Here is a 9,037-nt window from a genome sequence, read left to right as displayed (position 1 = left end):
ATAAAGAACTGTTGATTAAGTACAGCGGTTTCGTAACTCAAAAAAAACACTATTTATAAAGGATAATGCTTTTTTTTTTTTTTTTTTAATTTTAGTTTCTTAGTCTAGCATTTGTTAAGTCACAGCCAAATAGCTCGTGCGAAACCCTGAATCTTCCCCGGAAAACGGGACACGAGTCAGGAAAAAATTAGTGGTGGAAATTTTGATTATTTCCAGAGACTCGTTCATTTTTCGTTCGTTCACCAAAATGATTCGTTCAGATTCGTTCACTAATTCGTTCAGTGACCATTTTTCCATATTACACAAATACGTCAGCATGTGCGGCAAAATGTGTTGTTCAACTAACGTATTTACTTGTTACAAAATAAAAACCGATTTGGCTTCATTAAAAAGTGTGCCCTTCTCATTAAATGAGTAAAATAAGTCTAAATAAGTGATCAAAGTCATTACTCTTTTTATCTTTTAAATTACACTCTTTTCGGATGACCAAAGCACAAGTGTTTTTTTTATTTGTTTGCATACTAGGCTAGTTAACATTTAATTGTTTAGGCAGAGATTTACACGTTCAAATCTGAGATTATGTTAAACGAGGAGTTATTCTGTATGTAAAATATGAATATAAACAAGCGTGCACAGTACGGATACCTGTGCTTTGCATCCGCTTTCTGCTGATTGATGAACTAGATTGACAGAATGGCCGACCTACCCGGTCAACGAACTGGGTATAGCTACCAGTTCCTTCAATTCGTTCACGAACGGGAAATCTCTCTCTCGTTCAGACTCAAAACAGAGCCATCTCGGTCAATGATGCTATTATATTCGTTCGTTCGATCCAACCAATTACATGCCCCTTCTAAACCCGAGCTGAAATGTTATTTGCTGACGTGAGTCACGTGACGCAAATGAGATGGGATGACGTGACGCAAATAATCAATACTGCCATATTTTTTTGTTTCACAGTTTTTAAACAAACAAAAGTGCATGACATGACTAACATAATGAAATATTTTTTTTATTTAAAAGTATGTAACTGTTCAAACATAAAACAACAATAATATAAATAAAACAAAATGATAAATAAAAAAATAAATAAAACAAAGAACCAGTTGTTCGAACGACGAACGTAATAATAGGTGCGTTGGACTTGAAGCACGGCTACAGACGGTGGTCAACGAGAGTAGCCGCTTGCAGTCAGGGGCGGAGTTGAACACGGAGTCGTCAAGTCGGACACTTCGGGGCTCTCGTAGTTTGCTGCATCTACCTCAGTCATGGCAGATCACGTGGCGTTTGCTTGCTTTATTGCAGACGAACTGGAAGCTATAGAAATGCTGTTATTGTTGTATGAAATTGAGCACAATGAGCAACAAAAGTGAGTAAAGGTTCAATGTAATAAGTGTTGTTTTTATATATCCAAAGGGACATGGGACCATACCCAACACCAGTGTGACTGTTATTTCTACTAACCAATCAATACACTTAACAATTTTCATTAGAAGTGATTCTTTTTTTATTACTATGTTGGTTTATGTTTTAATAAACCTTTAAGATGTATGTAATATTTTGAAAGGGTGTCATCACGACAGAAACAAGTTTTAAGTAAATAAACAGAACATATTGAAAATTTGACTTGTGCATGATTCATTATGTGTGTTTTTGCTACTGCAACTTAATAAAAATAATCTATGAAGATGATAATTGTATGTACTAAATGTGGTTTTCATTACAGATAAAAGAAGTAGGATGTTACATATTTGTTTACTTATTTTGCTGTTTCTCCAGTTAGGTAAGCACATTTTAGTAAGACAAAACACCATGAACATTCATACGTGAACACCATGAACAGGCCTACGGATAAACCCAATTTATTTGCCTTTCTATTATGATTTATACCAGATTATGAAAGTGATCTGAATGTTGTATTAAGTTGAGTTGTTGGCAGTAATCACATGCAAGTGAAGATGGATGAACCCAGCAACTAGACAATTAGTATCAATCAGAATCCATGATGACCACATTATATTAAAAGCCTGTAAGATTGACATTTGATTTATTCCATAAAAAATTATCTAAATAGGTTATGCAGCTTAATACTGTAAAGGGTCTGTATGAAAAAGGTCCAAAATAAACCTATGCACAAAACCTATATAAACGAATTAACAAAAAAGTGATTGCAGTAAAAATAATTGTAATCTTTTAATAAACATGATTTACGAGATGAAGATGACATGAAAAGTTAATTTATTTTATTTTTTTATTATTATTTTTTTTGAAAGTCCGTTTATGAGCATTAGTGGGACTGAAGCTGTCAGAATAAACCCGAAATACACGTCGTTGTTGTCATGTGGTGAATTTGGCCAATCGTGAGACAGTTGTGTCGTCATCAGCGCTCCCGCAGTCGCTCTGGAGAAATTGCGCCGGCTGAGTCAGCCGGCTGCTCTCGAAACGCTATCGCTGTACTTTGATGCCACATGTGACAGTGACGTGTGGTCGGCGCCGGGTCAAGTCGGACTGAATATCTAACCGGCATGCACTGCTTCAAGTCAGCCGCCGATCGGTCTGCTAAGTGCTGCATGAAGTCGAACGCACCTAATGAGACGAGATGTATGTATGTAACAGTTCATTTGACTCTTTCAAACTCAAAGCAACTCAATGAAGGGCGTATTCGTTCACTAGATTCAACAAATCACATGCTCCGTCCTCGTATCATACTCGAAGGCTATTGGCTCGAGGTTTAGTCATTCTTTGACAGATGAAACGGTCCAGAGCTACGCATGCGCGCAATAGCGGCGTGCTGCGGTGGAGGGAGGAATTTCAGTGAACGAGAAATATGAGTCAATGGATTACGTGAACGAGAATGATTCGTTCACCTAAAAGATTCGTTCAAAAAGAACGATTCGTTCACGAACGTAACATCACTAGAAAAAATAAAAAAAACATTCGCTGGTCAAAAGCTTCATATTTGAACTTGATTTTGGTGAAATGTTTCATATTAATGACGCATGCAACGATAATAGGCTACGTTTATCTGTAGGCCTATACATATTGTAACACTATACAATACGATATTATTAATGCTAGCTAATGTATTGTCTAACATGAGCATACAATATATAAAATACATTCCTTACAGTATTACGCAGCCGGACCTGATGGGATAACCGGCCGTGTTCTGAGGTCCTGCGCCGATCAGCTCGCTGGTTTGCTCACTTTATCTCTAATGAGTCCCTTGCTACCGCCGTGGTTCCCACCTCATTCAAAAAATCCATCATTATCCCTGTGCCAAAGAACAATAAACCCTCTTGCCTGAATGACTATCGCCCAGTTGCCCTCACATCTATAGTCATGAAGGTTTTTGAGAGACTTGTAAAGAGCCACATTTGCTCCTCCATCCCTGATACTCTGGACCCTCTTCAGTTTGCCTATCGCCCAAACAGATTCACGGACGATGCCATTTCTCACGTTCTCCACTCTTCCCTCACACACTTTGATAGCAACAATGGAAATTATGTAAGGCTGCTATTCATTGACTATAGCTCAGCTTTCAACACTATAGTCCCCATCAAGCTGGCATCTAAACTCACAGACCTCGGCCTAAACTCCTCACTCTGTGACTGGATTCAAGACTTCCTCACCGGCAGACCTCAAGTGGTGAAAGTTGGCCAGTTCACCTCAAACTCCATCACTCTGAACATAGGAGCCCCACAGGGCTGTGTCCCGAGTCCCCTGCTCTACTCTCTCTACACGCATGACTGTGTGTCCTCTCACAGCTCCACATCTATTGTCAAATTCGCTGATGATACTGTGGTTCTGGGCCTCATCTCCAACAACGATGAGACCGCATACTTGGACGAGGTAGAGAGACTCACATCATGGTGCCAGGACAACTGTCTCTCTCTGAATGTGAGCAAAACTAAAGAGCTGATCATGGACTTTAGGAAGAGACAGCAGCAGCCCTACACTCCTCTTATGATCAGTGGGACCCCTGTGGAGAGGGTGAGCAGCTTCAAGTACCTCGGTGTAAACATCTCCGAGAACCTGACTTGGACTACACACATCCAAACACAGGTCAAGAAAGCCAGGCAAAGACTGTACCATCTGCGTCAGCTGAGGAAATTCAGGGTCTCACCAGCAATCCTGAAAACTTTCTATTCAGGGACCATAGAAAGTGTATTGACTCAGTGCATCTCAGTGTGGTATGGAAACAGCTCCAATCAGGACTGCAAAGCACTACAGAGAGTTGTGCGCTTAGCTGAGCGCATCCCAGGGTCTGCTCTCCCCTCTCTGCAGGACATCTACCTCAAACGCTGCAAAAATAGAGCTGTCAAAATCATCAAGGACTCAAATCACCCTGGTAACCATCTATTCACTTTGCTTCCATCTGGTAAGCGCTTCCGTAGCCTGATGGCAAAAACTGAGAGACTTAGGTGGCGCTTCTTCCCCCAGGCCATCAGGCTCCTAAACTCTAACTCTGTGTCATAACATCACTTGACTCCATGTAAATATCACCATATCAATAAGCTATTCATAATTTTTCTCTACCTCATATTGCTGCTATTTAAATACCCTGTACAACTTTTTTGCACATTATTTTGCACATTCCTCTTATTACTATTTAAGTCAACAACATACTGACCTGCACATTTATATTTATATGTTTTATCTATCTTTTTATTTGATTCTTTTATTTTATTTTATTTTTTTCTACTTTTCTTCTCTTAATATTTGTATACTTTATAATTGCATTGTCCTTGGAGCGGACCTGACCTACATTTCACTGCTGGTTATACTCTGTATAATTGTGTATGTGACAAATAAAACTCTTGAATCTTGAATCTTGAATCTGTATTTGGTGGCTGGAACAATAGTTCTGCCCAGACGATAACGCGGAGCCATATAACTAATATCAGTAATAGGCAGCATGCACGATACAAGGAAATGATCAGTAACATCGTCACTTTGAGGTACGATATCTATATCGGTAAGATCAAGTCCATGCGATATAATTAAATCTAGCGTATGATTAAAACGTTGAGTGGGCCCGGTGACGTTTTGCTTGACTCCAAGAGAGTTTATTAGGTCAGTAAACGCAAGTCCTAACGCATCATTTGTATTATCAACGTGAATGTTAAAATCTACGACAATCAGCACTTTATCACAGTCACAAACTCTGTGCCACATCGGGATTATTCAGCCTGAGCGCTGACAGTCACATTGACAGGTCCTGCAGAGACAGACAGGAAGAGAGCAACAACACCTCAGTTTAGGAAGGAGGAAAGATAAATAAAGTCCAAAACAGACCGAGAACAGAAGCTGAGAGAATCCATTTGAAGGTCTTTCTCCCATTGGCACAGAGACACGATGAGTAAGGCTCATTAAAAGGTTGAAGAGTGAAGTTCGAGGAAGGAGCTGGAATCATTTTAACCTGCCAATGAAAGTCACATTGTTAGTGCACATTTAGTAAAGGGCATCTTCTCTACATCTTTCAGTGAGAGCTTAAAGCAAGGTGACATACTCCAATTCTGTTAGAGATGTGCAGGCTGATATTATAGATCTCACCACCCAAGACATTACATTAGTGAATCCAGACCTTGATGCACTTGGGCAGATAGTTGAAGACTGTGGCCTTCAGCTCAAAAGACTCCCCACGGATGATGGAGTAAGGCAGGGAGAGCTCAAGGAAGAAGGGCTGGAAGACCGTCAGCTTAATAGGAGGAGCCAAACCAAAACCTTTGGAGGACAAGCAGAACGCCTCCGTTTCCCATGTGGTGATGGTATCAGGAACCTTGAGGGGAACTCGTGTGGATCCATAGTCTCTGAAGGACGAAGGAAAGTATAAATGAAGGGGTAAACCAATTGGGGCCAAGTGGCTATAGATCTGGGCCCATTTTCACAAAACAGTCTTACCACTAAGACTGCTCCTAAATGGCAGTAAAAGTTTAGCCAAGAGCTATTTTTAAACCCATTCATAAAGCTGCTGAGACAAACTTTTACTATAAGGAATAAAGTCTTTTAGCTAAGAATAAGGGGGCGGGTTAACCCAGTTGCCATGGATGAGTTCAGCATGCTTACTAACCATGCACACAGTGATAGACTGTCAGATTTATTCATAGAAATACAGCATAATATTCTGTTGCTATACTCAAAAGTTTTAATTAAAAAAAAAAAAAAAATATATATATATATATATATATATATATATATATATATATATATATAAGCCACAAAGAGACTTTAAAATTCAGGATAAGCCTCGCTAGTTAAGTGTGTTCAGCTTAGTGTCCGCCTTTTACATGCATACTTTTCAAATACAGTTAGTGGCTAGGTCTATGTAAACAGCCTTTTAATTGACAGCAGAATCATCTTGGCTGATAGTAATGCATGCAAACGTTTAAAAAAAAGCCACACAACTGGATGCAAGAACAGCCGTTATTCCTCGCCTAACTGGTTAATGAAAACAAGGACATAGAAGACTTGGGGTAACCTTTTTAAAAGCTCATTATAAAATCAACCGTTTCTAAAATACTTGCGTTCTGAGGCAGATTGCCAGCAACAGCTATTTGTTTTACATGCAGTCTAAATCATAAACCTCTTAAAGACATCTAATAGAAGTCTATTTGACATCTAAAAGGAAATGTCCTATAGACGCATTGCAGATGAGCAAACACCCTAAAAATATGTCTTGGAGACGTCTATTTGATGTCTGCATTTACATCTGCGAGACGGACGCGCGCCATCAGGGTAGTTTTAGTATTAAAACACTGAAAGCAAACGTTTAGGGGTCCTAAATTTAGGACTGACATGCCCATTAATTTTAAGGTTCTCTCCCAAATTGGCAAGTTATGAGCTACTTTTAGCCTCAAGAGGTTTTGTGAAGACAGGCCCAGGGGAATCAAACCCAGTTCCTAGAGGGCCACAGCCTGGCAGAATTTAGGATTCAACCCTAAAAGGCACCTGATCCAGCTAGACAAGTTCTTCAAACACTACATGAAACGAGATGATTTACTAACCCCACTTGAACAAGCTGCCAGATCCAGGTTTCTGGAAAGTAAGTCCTGACAGACACGTCAAAAGAGGAGCTGCTCTCGCCTCCAGCATTCTCTGCCATTGGTGCAAGAGCCATTTCAAAGGCTACAGGACCACGAACATGCATCACTGGAAGAGAAAAGCCATTAATACCAGGACTGCAAAAACCAACTGAGGTTGGTCCATTCATTAGATAAGTGAGGTCTGTGCTCCAGGCTCTCATTTTAATAAGACTCATTCTGATAGCGCTGTAGCACACTTAACTCAAAGATCAGATACTGAATAAACAAATTGTGAAGTCTAGTTTGTATCAGTTGCGAACCCTGGTCAAGTCCTTTCTCTTAATAATTTTAAAAGAGTAATCCATGCCTTTGATTTGGGAAGTCGTGGCCTAATGGTTAGAGAGTCGGACTCGTAATCGAAAGGTTGCGGGCTCGAGTCCCCGGCCGGCAGGGATTGTAGGTGGGGGGAGTGAATGTACAGCGCTCAATACCACGACTGAGGTGCCCTTGAGCAAGGCACCGAACCCCCAACTGCTCCCCGGGCGCTGCAGCATGGCTGCCCACTGCTCCGGGTGTGTGTTCACGGTGTGTGTGTGTGTGTGCATTTGTTCACTACTCACTGCTGTGTGTGTGCACTTGGATGGGTTAAACGCAGAGCACCAATTTCGAGTATGGGTCACCATACTTGACAATACGTCACAACTTTACTTTACTTTACTTTACTTTGATCAAGCAGTCACAGAAGCTGCTCCGAGACTTCAGAGTAGTCTTCCTACAGAAGTCAGAACCACCCCTACACTATCATTTTTTTTTAAATCCTGGTTAAACGTTTTGGAACTGGCTTATTCGCGATTTGCTTCTGTTCTGCCCCATGTCTTGCAGTTTTATGCGTGAACTGTCTTGGTTTTTAATTCTGTTTGTGGTTACTTTCTTTGTACAGCACACTGGTCAACGGCAGTTGCGTTTAGTGGTGCTCTTAATAAATTGAAACCGAATAGTGGTTCAATGTCAAAAACACCCCGTTAAGCAAAATTTAAGACTGGAGTCCTGGAGCACCCACTGTACAGTTTGTGTGTCCCCCTGATTTAACATCCAATTCAACTCCTCAGAGACCAGATTGGGTTTCCAAAAAGGGAGACGTACAAAATGTGCAGTGTTTGTGGTGCTCCAGGGCTGGCTTGAAAACCCCAGGTTTAAGAGAAAGCCACAGGTGGGGATCTTGAAGCAAACCAACTATGGCACATTGTCAAACACAATTTAATATTGTTGAACCCTCCCCAATAGGCATGTCAGCAATAGATGTTAATCCAGCCAAGTTAAACCAGGAAATCTGATCAGTGGCACATGGTTACCGCTTCTGGCAGCGATATTTAAACACTCTTAATTGGAATTAATTAAGCTCGTTAATTGCAATAATTAACCTCCAACTGGGAATAATTTGGTCGGTTTATTACGATCTAGTTTAGCTTTAAAACATAATACATACAGGGGCCTGTTTCATAAAACAAGTTTACCAAATAAGCCAGGTTTATTTCAGTTAGTCTGATTTATCGTCAGTTGATTTGGTTCAAAATAAGTCAGACTAACTGAAATAAGCCTGGTTTATTTGGTAAAATGGTTTTATGAAACAAGCCCCTGCTACTGTTACATGCTTTATTTACAAGCAATGGAAATGTATTGAGGGCGGAGTTAATAAATTCAAGATAAAAGATTTAAAATCCTTTTCAAGCAATGATTTTACATCTTGTATCTTGAACTTGTTAACTCCGTCTTTAAAAAGAAGCATGTTTCCAATAATTAGTATGACTGCTATTAGTGCAGATGATTGTGAGCGGCTTAAATAAAGCACTGAACGATGGATCAAAAATAACTTGGCGTTTCTGAAAGAGACGCCTGATCCGTGTTTAGTTTCATCGAGGGAGATGAAGTCCTGCTGTTTGCTTTCTGCTGATGAATTGCCAACTAAATTGAGAATAGATTGAGAAGCAGCTTTGCGAAACATTTTTTAAGAG

This window comes from Barbus barbus, assembly GCF_936440315.1.
Source record: "Barbus barbus genome assembly, chromosome: 3".
Classification (NCBI taxonomy): Eukaryota; Metazoa; Chordata; class Actinopteri; order Cypriniformes; family Cyprinidae; genus Barbus; species Barbus barbus.
Note: the sequence above shows the minus strand (reverse complement) of the source record.